The following is a 17,836-nucleotide window of genomic DNA, read 5'->3' on the forward strand; positions in this document are numbered from 1 at the left end:
CATCTCCAGCCCTAGAAGTACCCATTTCTCCAAGAAAACCTGATTATTTTTATTGGAAAATGATATTTAGAAACCAAGATCTAGGAGCTAGGTGTGCTCATTGATACTAGGGTGTCACTGCTTCTAGACCCTCTCAGCAGAGCTTGGAAATGTATGTATGAATATAAACTCAGGTATACACATCTATCAATCGATCTATCAGTCTATCTATCAATCTGTCTATCTGGATAGATATATTAAAAGAGACCTGGATTCATACTGAGAATTCCAACTCCAATCCAGCACCACAGAGTTTATTCTAGCATTCTCCTTTTGCTTATTTGTAACTTCTTTCACCAACAGTGAGAAACTTAACTCCAGTTAGCTACAATATATTTACTAATGTGTCAACTACTTTCAGAATTGCTAATCCATACCCTTATGAAAAACAAACTTACCACCTAGAGTACAGTGTTTGTGTCGAGTACATTAGTTTTACAGTATCCCGTCAAAACATTGTCTTCCACAGTTACTCAAGTCAGGACCTTTCATCTCCACACCTTCAGTGTGGTTATGTCACATGCTTATAATACAGTGAGATTCATTTGTCACTTCATTCCATCTGAGTTCCCTAGCATCCTGATTGATTTTTAAAATTTGCAGAGTAAAATTCACTCTTTGTGGTGTACAGTTCTATGGGTTTTGACAACTTTATGGTCGTATATCCACCCCCACAGTACCATACAGAGCTGTTTTATTCACCCCCAAATTTCTCTCATGCTGTCACTTTGTAGTCAACCCCTTCCCCCACTCCATCCGTTGGCAACCACTGATCATTTTCCATCCCTGTATTTCTGCCTTTGCTGGAATGTCATATAAATGGAATCATATACTATATAGCCTTTTGAATCTGGCTTCCTTCCCTTAGAGAAATGCATCCAAGATTCATCCATGTTGTTGTGTGAATTAAGAGTTTATCCTTTTTATTGCCAAGTAGTATTCTAATGTACCGATGCACCACAGTTTCTTTCTCCATTCACCTTATGAAGGACATTTAGTTTGTTTCCATCTTTGACAATTATGAATAAAATTGCTATGAAGATTCACACAAGGATTTTTGCTTAAACATTAGTTTTCAATTTGTTTCACTAAATACCTAGGTGTGGGATATCTGTGTCATATAATAAGTATATGTTTAACTTTATAAGAACCTGCTAAACTGTTGTCTGAATGCAACTATCATCTTGCATTCCCAGTTCTAGTTGCTCCTAGTCCTCACCAGCACTTTGTAGTTGCAATTTTATTGGTATTTGCAATTTTATTTTTTTATTTTAGCCATCTAATTGGTGTGTGGTATCTTGTTGTGGCTTCTGCTTCCTTTATGAAAGTGAGTTCTGCTAAATATAGGATCCTGTGTTGACTTTTGGGTTTTCTTTCTGTACTTGAAAGATGTGAATTTGTTGTTGATTTGTCTATTTTTTTTTTATAATATATCATCCTTCATTCACATTATTTCTCCTTCTATGTAATGTCTTCCCTGGTATGTATGTATTTCCCTGAATGCTTTCAGGATTTTCATTTTATCTTTGGATTTTAACAGCTTGACTATCATGTGCCGAGGTATGGTTTTATTTTGTATTTTATTTTGTGGGTTTGTTGACTTTCTTAGATCTAAAATTTTAGATTTTCCACCAAATTTTGGAAGTTTTATGTTATTACTTATTGATTTGCCTTTCTGTCTCATTTAATTTTTCTGTCATTCCTCTCTCTGCTGGGGACTCAATCATCTCACAGGTTGTAAGGCTCTTTTCATTTTCCTTCAAAAATTTTACATTCTTTTCTTCAGACTGGATAATTTCTATTGCTCTGTCTTCATGTTTCTTCTACTGTTTCTAATCTACTGGTAAACACATAAGTACTTTTTTTTATTTCATCTTCCTATTTGGTTCGTTTTTATAATTCCCATTTCTCTGCTGAGTTTCCACATCTGTTCATTCATTATGAGAATATGTTTCTTTACCACCATTATCATCTTTATAAAAGCTAATTTCTTATCCTTGTCTGCTAATTGCAACAACTTGGGGATAGTTTCTACTGCCTGCTTTTGGTCATATATGGATTACATTTTCCTATTTCTTCAAATCTCATGCTTTTTTAAATTGTGTACTGGAAATCATGTATGATAGTTATAGAGACTTTGGATTCTATTGTATTCCTCTGAAGAGTGTTGTTATTTTTCTAGCAGGGAGTTAACTTGGCTGGACTGAAACTCCAATCCTATCTCCTTTACAGTGGGCATAGCTGAAATCTTCAATCAGATCTTTCATCTTCCAACTGCTGTTTTTACAATAGTCCCTCTGGGACCTACCCTGCATGTGTGTTGTTCAAAGATCTGCCAATTTGGTGTGTGTTGGGGGGGAGACTTTCATACATATTTTGAGATTTTCCTCTTAGTGGCTCCCTCCTTTCCAGAATTTCTCCCCTAACTTTCCAGCTACTCTGGCAGCCCCAAAATACATCCTCTAACATTACAAGTAAGACTGTAGTTTCTCCCCTGTCTGGGCCACGTACAGATTTTGGAATGCTTTGAGTTAAAAGCCTCAAGCTTGCAAATATCTCCTGGTGCAATTCCCATCATTCAAGGGAAGACTCCCTCTCAGTTCTGCTTGCTTTGGAAGAGATTTATACATACACACATATACACATTTATTGTATGTGTATTACATATAGATACATGAGTCTATGTAAATATATATATATAAAGTATATATATATACTATATATACAATATGTATATACTATATATATATACACAATATGTATATATAATAAATATATAAAATATTTTATGCAGATTTTATCACTGTTATCTGTGAGAGTGTTAGTTCAACAAGCTACTCCACCATTACTGGAAGCCAGACCTCGGTTTTGTTTCTTTTTTGGATTTTATATAAATGGAATTATACAATACATAGCCTTTTGAATATAATTTCTTTTATGTATCATTATGGTTGTGATATTCATCCATGCTATTGCATGTAGCTAGTGTTCGTTCATTTGTTGAAAATAATTAATTATTTAATGGTCATAAAATATGCATAACATAAAATTGACCATTTTAACCATTTTTATGTGTACAGTTCAGTGATATTCAGTACATTCACATTATTGTGTAGCCATAACTTCCAACCATCCACAGAACTATTTTCACCTTGCACTGAAACTCTGTGCCCGTTAAGCAACAACTCCCTGTTATCCCTCCCTCTTGCCCCTGGGAACCACCATTGTCCTCTCTATTCCTATGAATTTGACTTCTCTAAGTACCTTATATGAGTGGAATCATACAGTATTTTTCCTTTTGTGGCTGGCTTTATTTCACTTAGAATAAAGTCTTCAAGGTTCATCCATGTCATAGCATACGTCAGAATTCCTTCCTTTTTTTTTTTTTTTGTTTTTTGGTGAGGACTATCGGCCCTGAGTTAACATCTGCCAATCCTCCTCTTTTTGCTGAGGAAGACTGGCCGTGGACTAACATCCATGTCCATCTTCCTCCACTTTATATGGGAAGCCGCCACAGCATGGCTTGCCAAGCAGTGCATCAGTGCGTGTCCATTATCCGAACCGGTGAACCCCTGGCCACCGCAGCAGAGCGCAGTCACTTAACCGCATGCACAACCGGGCTGGACCCAGAATTCCTTCCTTTTTAAGGGTGATTGGTATTCCATTATGTTATAAACCACATTTTTTTTTTTTGTCAATTCATCCTTTGATGGACACCTGGCTTACTTCAAGCTTCTGGTTATTTTGAGTAATGCTGTTAAGAACACGGGTGTACATATATGTCTTTATACCTCTGCATTCACTTCTTTTGGATGTATACCCATAAATGGTGTTTGAGATTCATTTTTTCACATGGGGGAGGGTTCCCCACACCTCCAACAAGAAATACTTGGAATGGCAGCTGGTCGTCAGATAATTCAACTCAATTTGATGCTGTCAACCCAGAGATACATCCGATTCCACAGGTTGAGGGCTCAGTCCTATAAGACTGCACACCCACCCAACCTCACTTCAACTTCATATGTTAGTTAGAAGCCCAGGCTGTTTCCTGTACTTCTGACTGACTGGCTGTAAACCAGAGCTTCCCACAACCTCCTCCTTGGGTTTGATTAATTTGCTAGAGTGGCTCACAAAACTCAGAGAAACATTTACTAGATCACCAGTTTATTATACAAGGATATAACTCAAGAACAGCCTGTTGGAAGTGGTGCATAGGGAAAGGTATGTGAGAAGGGACACAGAGCTTTCATGCAATCTCCAGATGCACCACTCTCCAAGCACTCCTTGTCATTGTCAACCTGGAAGCTCTCTGAACCTCCTTCTATTGGGATTTTTATGGAGGCTCCCTCACGTAGGCATGATCAATTATTAACTCAGTTTCCAGCCCCTCTCCCCTCTCTGGAGGATAAGGGGTAGGGCTAAAAATTCCAAGCTTCTAATGAGGGCTTGGTCTTTCTGGTGACCAGCCCCCATTTAAGAGCCCACCCAGAGTTGCCTCAATAGAACAAAAGATTCTCCTAGTGTTCTTATCACTTAGGAAATTACAAGAGTTTTAGGAGCTCTGTGTCAGGGAATGGGTCAAAGACAAATATTAGAACAAGAGATGCTCTTAGTGTTCTTATTGTTTAGGAAAGTAAAAGGTTTTCAGTAGCTCTGTGCCAGGAATTGGAGGCAGACACCAATAAATATATTTTCTATTATTTCAGAACCCATAAGTGGAAATTCTAGATCATATGGTAATTCTATTTTTAATTTTTGAAGGAACTGCCATACTGTTTTCCAGTTTTATATTCTCACCATCAAAGTATAAGGGTTCCAATTTCTCAACATCCTTACCAACGCATGTTATTTTCTTATTTTGTGATAGTAACTATCCTAATGGGTGTGAAGAGGTATCTCATTGTGGTTTTATTTTTGCATTTTCCTGATACTTTGTGATGTTGAGCATCTTTTCATGTGTTTATTGGCCATTTTATATCTTCTTTGGAGAAATGTGTATTCAAGTCCTTTGTGCATTTTTAAATTGGTTTTTTTTTTATTGTTGAGTTGTAGGAGTTCTTTATATATTCTAGTTATTAATCCCTTATCAGATATGTGATTTGCAAATATTTTCAGCCATTCTGTGTGTTGCCTTTTTACTCTGTTGATTTTATCTTGTGATACAGAAAACCTTTGCATTTTAATGAAGTCCAATTTGTTTTTATTGTTGCTTATGTCTTTGGTGTCATATTGAAGAAATCATTGTTGGCAATGGCATTTGGACCCAATGACATGCAGCTTTTTCTCTGTGTTTTCTTCTAAAGATTTTATAGCTTCAACTGCAACATTTATATCTTTGATCCATTTTGAGTTAATTTTTAGATATCGTGTGAGATAAGGGTCCAACCTCATTCTTTTGCATGTGGGTATCCAGTTTTCCCAGCACCATTTGTTGAAAAACTTATCCTTTCTCCAATGAATAGTCTTTGCACTCTTGTCAAAAATCATTTGACCGTATATGTAAAAGTTTATTTCAGGGCTCTGTATACTACTTCGTTAGTATATTGTGTTTATTTATGCGAGTACTACACTGTTTTGATTACTTTGTAGTAAGTTTTGAAATCAGAAAGTGCGAGTTCTCCAAATTTGTTCTTCTTTTTCTAGATTGTTTTGTCTATTCAGGGTCCCTTGAGAGTCCATATGAATTTTAGGATAGATTTTTCTATTTTTGTAAAAAACATCATTGGAATTTTTACCTCCTTGTGTAAGTTGATTCTTAAGTATTTTACTCTTTCTGATGCTATTGTAAATAAAAATATAATGATTGTAAATTTCTTTTTCAGATTACTTATTATTAATGTATAGAAGAACAACTAATTTTTTCATGTTTATTTTGTGTTCCACTAGTCTGCAGAATTTATTAGTTCTAACAATTTTTTTTGTGGAATTTTTAGGGGTTTCAACGAATAAGATATTATTTGTAAACAAATATAATATTACTTCTTCCTTTCCAATTTGGATGTTATTTCTTTTTTTATCTGGCCTAATTGCTTTGGCTAGATCTTCTAATATCATGTTGAATAGAAGTGGTGAATTTATGACAGTGTATTGTTCTGTTATGTATTTCACTTTTTTAAAAAGAGTGATAGGGCCGGCCCCGTGGCTCAGCGGTTAAGTGCGCGCGCTCCACTGCTGGCGGCCCGGGTTTGGATCCTGGGCGCCCGCCAACGCACCGCTTCTCCGGCCATGCTGAGGCCGCGTCCCACGTGCAGCGACTAGAGGGATGTGCGGCTATGACATACAACTATCTACTGGGTCTTTGGGGGGAAAAATAAATAAATAAAATTATAAAAAAAAAGAGTGATAGTTGAGGCCACTTAGATAATCAAAAGTTGAGAAAATAAGGAACTGATATACTCTGTAAGCTTCAAATATTTTCAAGCATAAGATACAATAAGAACTAAAACTAACAAAATGGTAGAGGAGATAGAGATAAGAGGATGAAATTGCAAAACTGAATCTATGATAATATCACAATGGCTAGCGTTGTGGTGCCAAGAAGGTGGTGAAGTCAAAGAATTCGTAAAGATGATAATAAACAGACTGCAAAGAAAAAGACTAAAATTTTTATAGAGAGAATTTTACAGCGATATTACAGATAGAGAACAGGGAAGAGAAGTTCGATTAAGAGACAATCTGCTTCTTAAATTACTTCCACAGTAGAGAACAAAAAATCAATTTGTTGAAATACTTATTCCCCTCTATGACCCTATCTTTATCTGCAAAATCTCAGCCCTGGATCAATGTCACAATCCTCCTTTTCCATACTTGGGGAACAGAGCAATTAAGCTCATCTGAAACCTCAACTGCCCAGCCTGTGAAATAAGGCCGGCCATCCATTCTCACAGAGAAGCCAACTGGAGGTAGGAATTTTGCTTCTGAATTCAGCTAAACATCTTCAAAGAATTGTATCTGGCCTTCCTTATCCAGGGCTATCAGTGAAGGGCTGGCTGTCTTTCAGAGAAGAGCAATTCACAGTCAGCTGAGACATTTTCTGGTGAGCTCTCCAGAGAAGGCTGCGGGGCTTGTCAGTAAGAGTTGATTTCTATACAGGTTATAATTTTTATTTATTCAGAGATTAATAAAGAAATTTACATGGTAAGTATTACTTGTTATCAAGAACCAATATTGTCTATTCTCTGGTCAGTTATGCAAAATCCTTCTCTCAGGGTCCACCCATGGACAAAGCCCAGATTTAATCTCCAACTGTCTGCCAGGCACTCTGTGGTCCGTGGGAAGCCCTCAAGTTGGCAGCCTCTTCCCTTGTGTCCTGTGCTGGTGTTTAATCTTCCATCTCTTCAGGGTGCAACTAGACAGAGGCCTATCAGATCCTCAAGGGACTTGACATTGGAGAAATGTACTTTTCATTATCTTTAGATTTCTACACTTTTCAAAAAGACTTTCAGCATTTCCAGTAATTATGCAGCAGTTTACCCAACACTAAGGTTCTCACTATTGAAAATTAAAATAAATAAATTTTGTAAAGCAAAAAAATGATCTTTGCAATTTTGTACAGAATCTATGTAATGGGTGCATCCTTATAAATGGAGGAAAGATAACAAATTTAACTATTTTGGTTAGTTAACACAGTAAGTAATATACTTTATATACTACCAATTTTGAGATTATTTGTATTTAACAATACTGCTTCAAACCCCTAAATCATTGTAAGTGGTAGAGTCTGCCATCTGCTTTGGCTGAACAGTTATATACAACAAGTCAGCCAAAATTCCTCCATTCCTGTATAATCTTATATATGGGTGGTAATGGTTAGTTCTTATAGATTGTTCAAACACGTGCATATCACAAAACACAAGTGGCCATTAAAAATTAAAATATTCACCAAATACAAGGTTATCTGATTCCCAGAAAAAGAAAATATTACTGTAACATTGAGGCTAAAACTGTCAAAAAGGAAGCCAAGATACACTCAAGTCAAGCTTTTGCTGAAAAGTTAATTGTCTCATCTTTGAAACTTTATCATGTTTATTATGTAAGCAAGATACTTTCAGAGCTTAGAATATAGAAAGTCATTATTGGTAAGTCAACATTGTGATCATTTATTTTGTAAATGTTAATGTGAGAGATATAATTCATTTTCTACTATATTAGGATTATCAAGTTCCGCTAAATCTAAGGCCACGTTACTGGCAAGTTGGGATACCTCTAGACATCTGAAAAATATGAGTCCTACACAGAAGCTTATACATTCTCTATTCATCAGGTTCTAAATTCTAAAACCTTCTAAGGTTTTGGAACAAACCAATGGCATTCCAAATTGACAGTAGGGCATACATGATCCTATAGGAAGAGAAATTCAGATTTTGTTTTTTTTTAAATTTTATTTATTTATTCATTTTTCCCCCAAAGCCCAAGTAGATAGTTGTATATCATAGCTGCACATCCTTCCAGTTGCTGCATGTGGGAAGCAGCATCAGCATGGCCGGACACGTGGTGTGTCGGTGTGCACCTGGGATCAGAACCTGGGCCACCAGCAGCAGAACACGTGCACTTAACTGCTAAGACACGGGGCCGGCCCAAAAATCCAGATTTTAAATAGAGGAGCTTGTGCACAAAAATAAAGTACGTATTCAAGTCTGAAAGGGGATTTCAAGAAGGAAGGGACTCTCAGAACATGTGGTAAGTGGTAAATAACTTACCAAGGGCTCTCTAAAGGAGAACATATTGTGAACAAAACAGCTTCACAGGCAGAGAGCTAAAATGGCATCTCTGGAACCCTTAAAATGAAACAGACGCTAAACTATTTTTTCCTAAAACTTAAAATGCGTCTTATCCTCCAAACAAATACCACCTCCCTGCCTTGCGGCTTACCTGGGCATTGTGACGTGTTGGAATCATTTCTTTAATTCCCTGGCTCTTAAACTTGATGGGCACCAGAAGCACTGGGAGGCCTTGTTGAAACCCAGATTGCCAGGCCCCACCCCAGAGTTTCCAGTTCAGCAGGTCTGCAGCAGCACCTGAGAATTTGCATTTCTACCCAGTTCCCAGGTGATGCTGATGCCGCTGGTCCAGGGACCCCACTTTGAGAACCACAGCCTAACTTACACCCTATATATGGTTACCAAATCCATTATTTCATCCTTTGGCTGCTACTTTTCATTTATCACATCAACACCTTAGCTCTGAATCTCCTCACCTAGTAATGGGAATACTTGGAGAGTTTCACAGCTGGTTCTCCTTTCCGGCTCAGTTTTCCCTCTTCCTCTCAATACTACATTCTCTTGCCAGGTATTGTTCCTTAAACATCAGTTCATCATAGTTCTTCCTTGCTCAAAAACTCATGGCTAGGGGCCAGCCCCGTGGCGTAGCAGTTAAGTGCTCACGCTCTGCTGCTGGCAGCCCAGGTTCGGATCCCAGGTGCACACCAATGCACCGCTTGTCAGGCCATGCTGTGGAGGCGTCCCATATAAAATGGAGGAAGATAGGCACAGATGTTAACCCAGGGTCAGTCTTCCTCAGTAAAAAGAGGAGGATTGGCCATAGATGTTAGCTCAGGGCTGATCTTCCTAACCAAAAAAAGAAAAAATTCATGGCTCTTATGGTGAGCACAAGACATTTTAAATTCTCTACTTGGCTCATAAGGTCTTTAATAGCCTTACTTGAATAGTAAAATGTGGACACCCTGTTCCCTACCTATCTACTATAAAGGAGTATGTGAGGATTACATAAGAGACAGTCAGTTTTCATTATGCACAGTGTGACATTCTATAAATTCACTGTGAACACTGAATCAGTGAATATGCTCCTACGGGAACACTGCTCCTACGGGAAATGCAGGGTTAGATTCCTGCAAGCTTTAGTCACATTTTCTTCAACTGATCAATACATAACTTTGTTTTCTGTGTTTCTCTTTAAAGTCACCTTATTTAATATATATTGTTGATATATTAACATTGAACTCACACCAACAGCACTGTAACTCTTGACTGAAAGAAGCTTGTCTAACACACATACTTTCTCTGTAAAGGCACGTCACAGCCTCTTGCTCTGAGGAACACCAGGCAGCATTGCAGCACTACACATGGGGGACATATTAAACAGCAAAGTCACCAACACAACGCACAAAAAGATAAGAAATGGGGCACTAAATAGACTGCAAGAAGGACACTTGTTTACAGTATGGGCTGAAACAAGAGGGCAGAGCGTCACCTTGTTCCCCTCAGCTGGGACATGCACGTCGAGTGAATCAAATTTTTCAACACATTGTGCATATCTGCAAATGGACATGAAAGCCCTGAGAGTGTTGATTTGGGGGCTGCCAGTTCATTTTAGCTAGTGGGCAAGTGTGCAAACACGGAATCCACAAATAATGAGGATCAACTATATTATGAAAGCATCTTTTCAAAACCAGAGTATTGCTCAGAAATAAGAGCAGTAATGATAACATAACAGCTAACATTTAAGTGCCTACTATGTGCCAGGAGCTCTTCTAAGCACTTTATATTAGTTAATGCATTTCAATCTCACTAAAACCCTATGAGACAGGAGTTAGCAGTAGCCCCATTTTATAGATGAGGAAACTAAGGCTCAGAGAGTAAATATTTTGCACAGATTCCCCAGTTAAAAGTGGAATAACTGGGATTGGTGCCCAGACAAACTAGTCCAAAGCCCACAACCTCAACTACTATGGTAGGAATGTGAGCGAATTTTCTACCACTCCCCAAAAAGCCCCTTCTGCTCCACCAAGTGTGGTCTCCCACATACTTATTCACTCATCAAACATTTTCTGAGTGCCCCAAATGTGTCAGGTACTGTGTTTAGATACTGGAGGGACAAATAGAATGTCAATGCAAATAATCTATAACCAATATATAAATCAAAATTGGGTTGAGTTTATTATGAGCCAACCTTTGAGAGCCATATAGCCCGGGGGAGTCCTTTCATGAAGAATGGGAGCACTCCAAAGAAGTGGGGTGTACAGAGTGCTTATATACCATCAAAGAGCATGTACCACATGTGATTGCAATTTCCCTTTTACAATAGCCACGACATTGACCTGTTGGCACGTTGATTGATGGACACAGTGGGTATCAGGTCTGCTGTCTCCATAGGCGTGGCTGTTGTCTCAAGTTGGGTGGTCACAAGATGAGCACAGCAATCAAATCCTAGCCTAGGGAGAAATGCTTATCCTTAAGGAAATGCCAATGTGGGGGAAGTTGCATTTACATCTTAAGGGCATTGTTCTTGTCTTTGGGACATGTTAATTGCTTAAAGTGGGTATATAATGGATGAACAGAGGCTACAGGCCCCTTTTGGAAAAAAAAAATGGTCAAGCCCAAATAGTTTTACACCAAATTGTTTCCTCATGTGCTCCAATATATCCTATCACTGGCCATTTATTTATCATTTTCCCCCTTTTGATGTATAATCTTTCAACAGAAAGCACTGATGATCAAAATATTGTCCCTCAGAGCCAGGGTGGTTCCTGCATGCCCTGGGTCTATCAGGTCCCTCAGTGCCAGGCTTTTATCTCGTCTATTTGCCCAGTTGTTCACGTTGGGTGGAATTAGTTGGATATTGTGGACAAGCAAAGAGGTATATATATATATATATATATATATATATATATATATATATATAAACAGAGGAAGCATTTTATGGGTTTGGATTAATTTTAGGTTGTTGCACAAACATTGTATATGCACTTTTTTTAATATTTTTTATATTTTATATTATATTTATTTTTATTTTATATTAAAAAATATATTTTTAAATATATATAGCCCCTTATGTTACATTGTGCACAATTATATAATAAGTACGGTAACAATGATAATAATTAAACATTTTTTTAAAAGATTAGTTTAAAATGAGTTTTTAGGCATAGTCCTTATCAGAAAAGGATATTTGTCCAGGGTTATAAGATTGATTGGCCATCTCAAGTCACTGAGCCACCATTACTCTAGTTTCCATGCCAGTCTTACAACACTAAGTAAAGAAAAAAATAATCAGTTTGAATATTATGATTAGTACAAGAATTCCAAGAAGTAATAGAAATAGGAATTGCAATCCAGTTCAAAAAAGGGAACCAATACCAGGAGGGAGCCAACCAAACAAATCAAGGCTGGGTATAGGATCGCTTAAAGCATTCACCTGTTTTTTCATGTCCTTTAGTAGAGATGACACATTGGAAGACTCGTCAGGTATAAACATACAGCATTCACTTTGAATGATCGCACGTGTACCACCTTGGGTTGCTGTAAGAATATCTAAGGCCATTCTATTTTGAAGGACGGCTTTTCTCATTAAAGACATTTCAGTATTTAAGAAAGCTATTCTTGCCTGACTATCGTTAAGGGCTTGTTGAGTAAATTTTGTCAGAGCCTCTATATGTGATATGACGTCTTCCAGCCCCAAAGAAGGAGCAAATATAGCTGCTAGGTGGTCATACCAGTGGAACACTGAGCGAGCCCATCTGGCCTTAAGGAAAGGCAGATTAGCCACAGATATTAGCTCTGGTCGAATCTTTCCCTGTATCCAAGAGAAGCCAAGAGTGCAGCGCCCTAGCCATCCTGGTGGCAGCCAAGGCTAGAGATTTGTTCCACATAACCATTGAGTTCCATTAGGAGCCATCCAATAGATGCCTGGTCTTCGAGACCAGTCTGTTCCAAACCAATCACTTTTTTTATGTATAATAGTATTCTGACATTACTTGGGGGATATCCAGCCCATCTTTAGAGTGTAATTTGGTAGATTTTGTTTGGAATGATTTCTCTGTTCCCAACCTAAAGGTGCTGGTATGTTTAAAGATCCATGGCTAGGAGTAAGCCAAACATACCCATCCAAATTTGTGTGAAACCTTCCATAGTTTTTACTGTAATGTCTGGTTTCTTTTGTTTATCTGCAATTTGTTCGGATAATTGGATGGTTTGAGTAACAGAAAAAGAATAACCGTGTCCTGTATTATTAATAGTATGGGCTATTGACCATGTTTCAGGATCATAATTAGTAATATCAGATGAACTGTGAACATTAGAACTAGATCTTTCTATCACAATAAATTGCTTGAGAGCTTTCCAATCTGTGCCTTGAAAGGGAAAGACCCACCAAGGCAACCCAGAGGTGTTAGAAAGTGGAAGTTGGCCACATAGCCAACAATTGGACTGATTTTTGTGAGTAGCAAAGAAATGTGCCCATTGCAGAAAAACATTGCCATCAGAGGTCCATTCAGATGTAGACTGGAAAAACAAAGCATTAGGGAAACCTTGAATGGCATTTTTTTTTTGTAATCAACAAAAGGTTTTGTAATTAGGTTCTGATCTATCTTATAAAGTTGAAGGGTAAAGCATTGGTGTAGGAAAATGGTAAGGCAATCTAGAAATTGATTATTTTAGCAATTACATAAAGCTTAAACACTACAAGGGTTTAAATGAGGAGATATAAGGTTAGGAATACGGGCCTGGTCCAGAGTCTCGGGACAGCTGTCTTCAACAGATGTCATCTTCTTCTCATCATGGTTTGGAGATATTCGTCTTGGTCAGTCGAAGTTGGGTGTCAGAGACTGGAGTTGAAGTCCATTCAGGAGGAGAAGACTATGTTAAATGAGAAATGTGAATCCATGAGTCTACGCCTTTTAATTTTGCAGCACATGGATTGGTTAAAAGCACCTGACATGGTCCTTTCCAACGGGGCTGTAAAGAGTCCTTTATCAGGTGTCTTTTCCAATAAAGAAAATCTCCAGGTTGTAATCCATGATCCTTAAGGTCTTCGTCTCCCGGGAGCTTACTGTGAAAAGAATTAGCTACCAGTTTCTCATTTCTTTTAAGACCCTCAATGAGACCTTGACAATAATGTAAAATATCTCCTTTAAGTAAAGTTGGTTCATACATTTCTTCATCTAATTGCATAGGTCGTCCAGTTATTATTTCGAAAGGAGACAGTCGATATTTACCAAATGATGTAGATCTAAGACTAAGGAGCACTAACGGAAGACCTTTTGGCCATGAGAGATTAAATGCTTCTGAAAGCTTTGCCAATTGAAGTTTGATCCTGCTATTAGTTCTTTCCACCAATCCTGAGGATTGGGGATGGTAAACACAGTGGAAATGCTGCATTATTGGCCAAATATTACAAATAGATTTAATTATTTGTCCGGTGAAATGAGTTCCCTTGTCACTATGTAACTCGGTAGGAATTCCTCAAGCAGGAATTATTCTCTCTCATAGTAATTTACCTACTGTTAGAGCCGTTACTCTTCTGCAAGGAAGGGCCTCAACCCAATGTGAGAACATACAGATCATTACCAAGATGTATTTATATCCTTGAGGTGGTGGCATTTAGACAAAGTCCAATTGCCATACCTCAAAGGGTCCCTTAGGAAGGGGAAAGTGACCTTGTGACCCATGAAGTGGTTTCCCTGGATTCTACTTTGGGCATATAACACAACGAATATAAGTTGTATGGGCCACTGTGGGAGAAAGTTTCCAAAAGTATTGTTTTCCCCATAAAATCATCTTTTCAGGTGCCCAGTGGGTTAGTTGGTGTATATGTTGGAGCAGGGGCAATTGTGCTCCAACAGGTACTATGGGTTTCCTATTGGGCCCAAACCACATCTGTGAGGGGGGTCTAAAATTCCCCCTTTTGACTGCCATATCTGTTTTTCTTCTTACGTGGCCGCTTCTTGGGCTTGTAGAAGGAAGTCTTTTATTGGGTTAGCAGAGTTACTAGGAAGCAGCAGGCATTCTCGAGGCTGGGTAGGGCAAGCCTTCAAGGCTGCTTGTTTAGCAGCTGCATCAGCAAGCCGGTTTCCTTTAGCTTCCAAAGTATCAGATTTGAAATGCCCTAGTATTTTAATAATCGCTAGTTGTCTCGGCAGCTGTATAGAATGTAATAATTCTGCAACCTGTTTCTCTGTCTTTATAGGCTGATCTGAAGAGGTTAAAAACCCTCGTTGTTTCCACAGCATTCCAAAGTCATGTGCTACTCCGAAAGCATAATGGCTGTCAGTGTCGATATTTGCTACCTGGTCTCTGGCCAATTGACAAGCTCGAGTTAAAGCAATTGACTCGGCTTGCTGTGCTGACTTTATCTCTGGTAAATTACGTCTACTGAGGACGTTACTGCATATCCAGCCCGATAACACCCTTGTTCATCCTTTGAGTAAGATCCATCTGTAAACCAAATTAGATCAGCATTATCAATGGGAGTTTCTTGCAAATCATTCCTAGGAGTAAGTAGGTAATTAGTTAATAAATGTAGTAGTGGGCATCTTCTTCTTGTGATGCTGGAAGTAAAGTTGCAGGGTTAAGATTATTACACCGGGCTAAGGTAATATTAGGAACAGAGAGCAACAGAGCTTCATAGGAGGCTAGTCAGCTGACAGAGTAATGCTGAGTGTGATGAGATTTTAGGAGAGATTAGACTGAGTGAGGAACATAGATAGTCAAAGGAGACCCCATCACTATTTCTTCAGTGGTCTTGCATAAGAGCGCTGCTGCTGAAATGGCTCTCATACAAGGCGGAAGCCCTTTTGCCACTGAGTCTAACTGCTGACTATAATACCCTATAGGTAGATGTCGACCTCCGTGTTTTTGAGTTAAGATACCTAAAACATTTCCTTTATCTTCATGTACGAAGAGGAAAAATGGCAAGCTATAATTAGGATGTCCTAAGGCTGGTGCTTGGGCCACAACAGACTTAAAGGTAGTTACTGCCTTCTCTCCTTCTGGTGTCCATTCAATTACATCAGGCTGGTCAGACTTTAGTAATGTATATAAGGGCTGGGCAATAAGTGAAAAGTTAGGTACCCAGTTCCTGCAATATCCAGTTAGTCCTAGGAATCCTCAACTGTTTCTTTGTCTTAGGGAGAGAAAAAGCCAGGATTCCTTTAATCCTTTCAAAATCAATCAATCAACAGTCCATCCTTAGATATCAAGTGTCCTAGATATTTTACAACAGGCAGGCAAAAATGCAATTTGTCCTTGGACACTTTATGCCCCTTAGATGCTAGCTGTTGCAACAGATAAATTGTGTCCTTCTCAGAATCCAACTTAGTGTTTGAACACAAGAGAAATCATGCACATATTGAATTAAAGTGGAGTCATTAGGGAATTCTATATTCACTAAATCAGCCTGGCGTATCCGGGAAAAATAAGTGGGCATCTCAGTATAGCCCTGTGGCATAACTGTCCAGGTATCCTGACGATCTTCCCACGTGAAGGCAAAAAGATATTGACTATTATTTTCTACGGGAATGTTGAAGAAGGCACTGCATAAATCAGTGACTGAGAAATAGCAGCTGTTAGTTGGAATGGCCGAGAGCAAAGTGTGTGGGTTAGGAACCACAGGATGTCGGGGAATCACGATGTTATTTATAGCTCTGGGATCTTGAACAAATCTCCAGCCTTTCCCATTTGGCTTTTTACAGGCAACATAGGTGTATTACAGGGACTAGTACAAGGAATTATAAGTCTCTTTTCAAGAAATCCTGAATGATAGGGTTTATCCCATTTAATGCCTCTGGTCTAAGTGGATATTGCCGAATATTAGATAGAGGCTTAGGGTTGTCAACAGTCACCTTAATAGGAGTGGCTGATTTAATTTTCCCAATATCTGAAGAGGATGATGACCATAATTCTCTAGGCACTTGTAATAACAGGTCATCAATTTTCTCTTTTATTTGAGTCATTGATTTCACAATCATCAACCTTTCAGCAATTACAGTCTGGTCAGCATCCCGATTTTCTGAATCTAGAATCATTTTGCCCTTTCGTGAAAAGGCAATATGGACGTTGTATGGTTCTAGAAGATCTCGTCCAATCAAATGAATTGGAGCACATTTAACCAGGAGAAACACATTTTTACTGTGATGGTTCTTAATTGAAATATTATTGGTTCTGATTTAAAAACCTACATTGGAAAATTCGAAACCTCTACCATTTCAACTGCCCGTTTACTCCGAGGGAGAGGGCAATGAATAAGGGTAGGATTGAGGACAGATAAGGTAGCCCCGGTATCTACAAGGACCTTTAAAGTTTCTCCTCCATTATTTATCTAATTTCCCCTAAGGCATTTGTGAGGAGGAGGGGAAATGCCCTCTCGTAATCCTTGGAGCAGCCCTCTTCCTGTGTTTTGTTGTCACCCCCTAAATCCCATTTGAGTTTATGGCAGTCTTGTTTGAAATGACCGGGATTTTTGTAATAGTAACAAACACGGTGATTTCGTTTCTGGTCAGATTTTAAAAGGATGGCGTTTGTTGGGCCACTAAGCTGTTGTAGCTGTATACTCATAACCTCAGTGGCCTTTTTTTTTTGCTGGAGGGTTTTAAAGATTTTATTTATTTATTTTTTCCCTCCAAAGCCCCAGTAGATAGTTTATGTCATAGCTGCACATCCTTCCAGTTGCTGTATGTGGGATGCATCCCCAGCATGTTCCGGAAAAGTGGTGCACGCCTGGGATCCGAACCCGGGCTGCCAGCAGCGGAGCGCGTGCCCTTAACCTCTAAGCCACGGGGCCGGCCCTCTGGAGGGTTTTAGATAGTTTATCTGTAATAGTGACAAGAGCACTAGTGTGCATTAAAGTCCAATCCAGTTCATGTCTCTTAACTAATTTTGCTAATTCCTCGTCTAATCCTTCCAAGGAAATTGAATTGAAAATTGAATCATTTTAATGATCCTCAAAACATTCAGGAGCCGCCCCAGAGTGCTGTTTGAAGGCTCTCTCAAGCCTTTCGAAATAATCAAAGATAGAGTCCTCGGGTCTGTGCTTACATTGATGGACTTTAGCCCACTCTATCCTC

Source organism: Diceros bicornis (assembly GCF_020826845.1).
Source record: "Diceros bicornis minor isolate mBicDic1 chromosome 32 unlocalized genomic scaffold, mDicBic1.mat.cur SUPER_32_unloc_2, whole genome shotgun sequence".
In the NCBI taxonomy this organism is placed as follows: domain Eukaryota; kingdom Metazoa; phylum Chordata; class Mammalia; order Perissodactyla; family Rhinocerotidae; genus Diceros; species Diceros bicornis.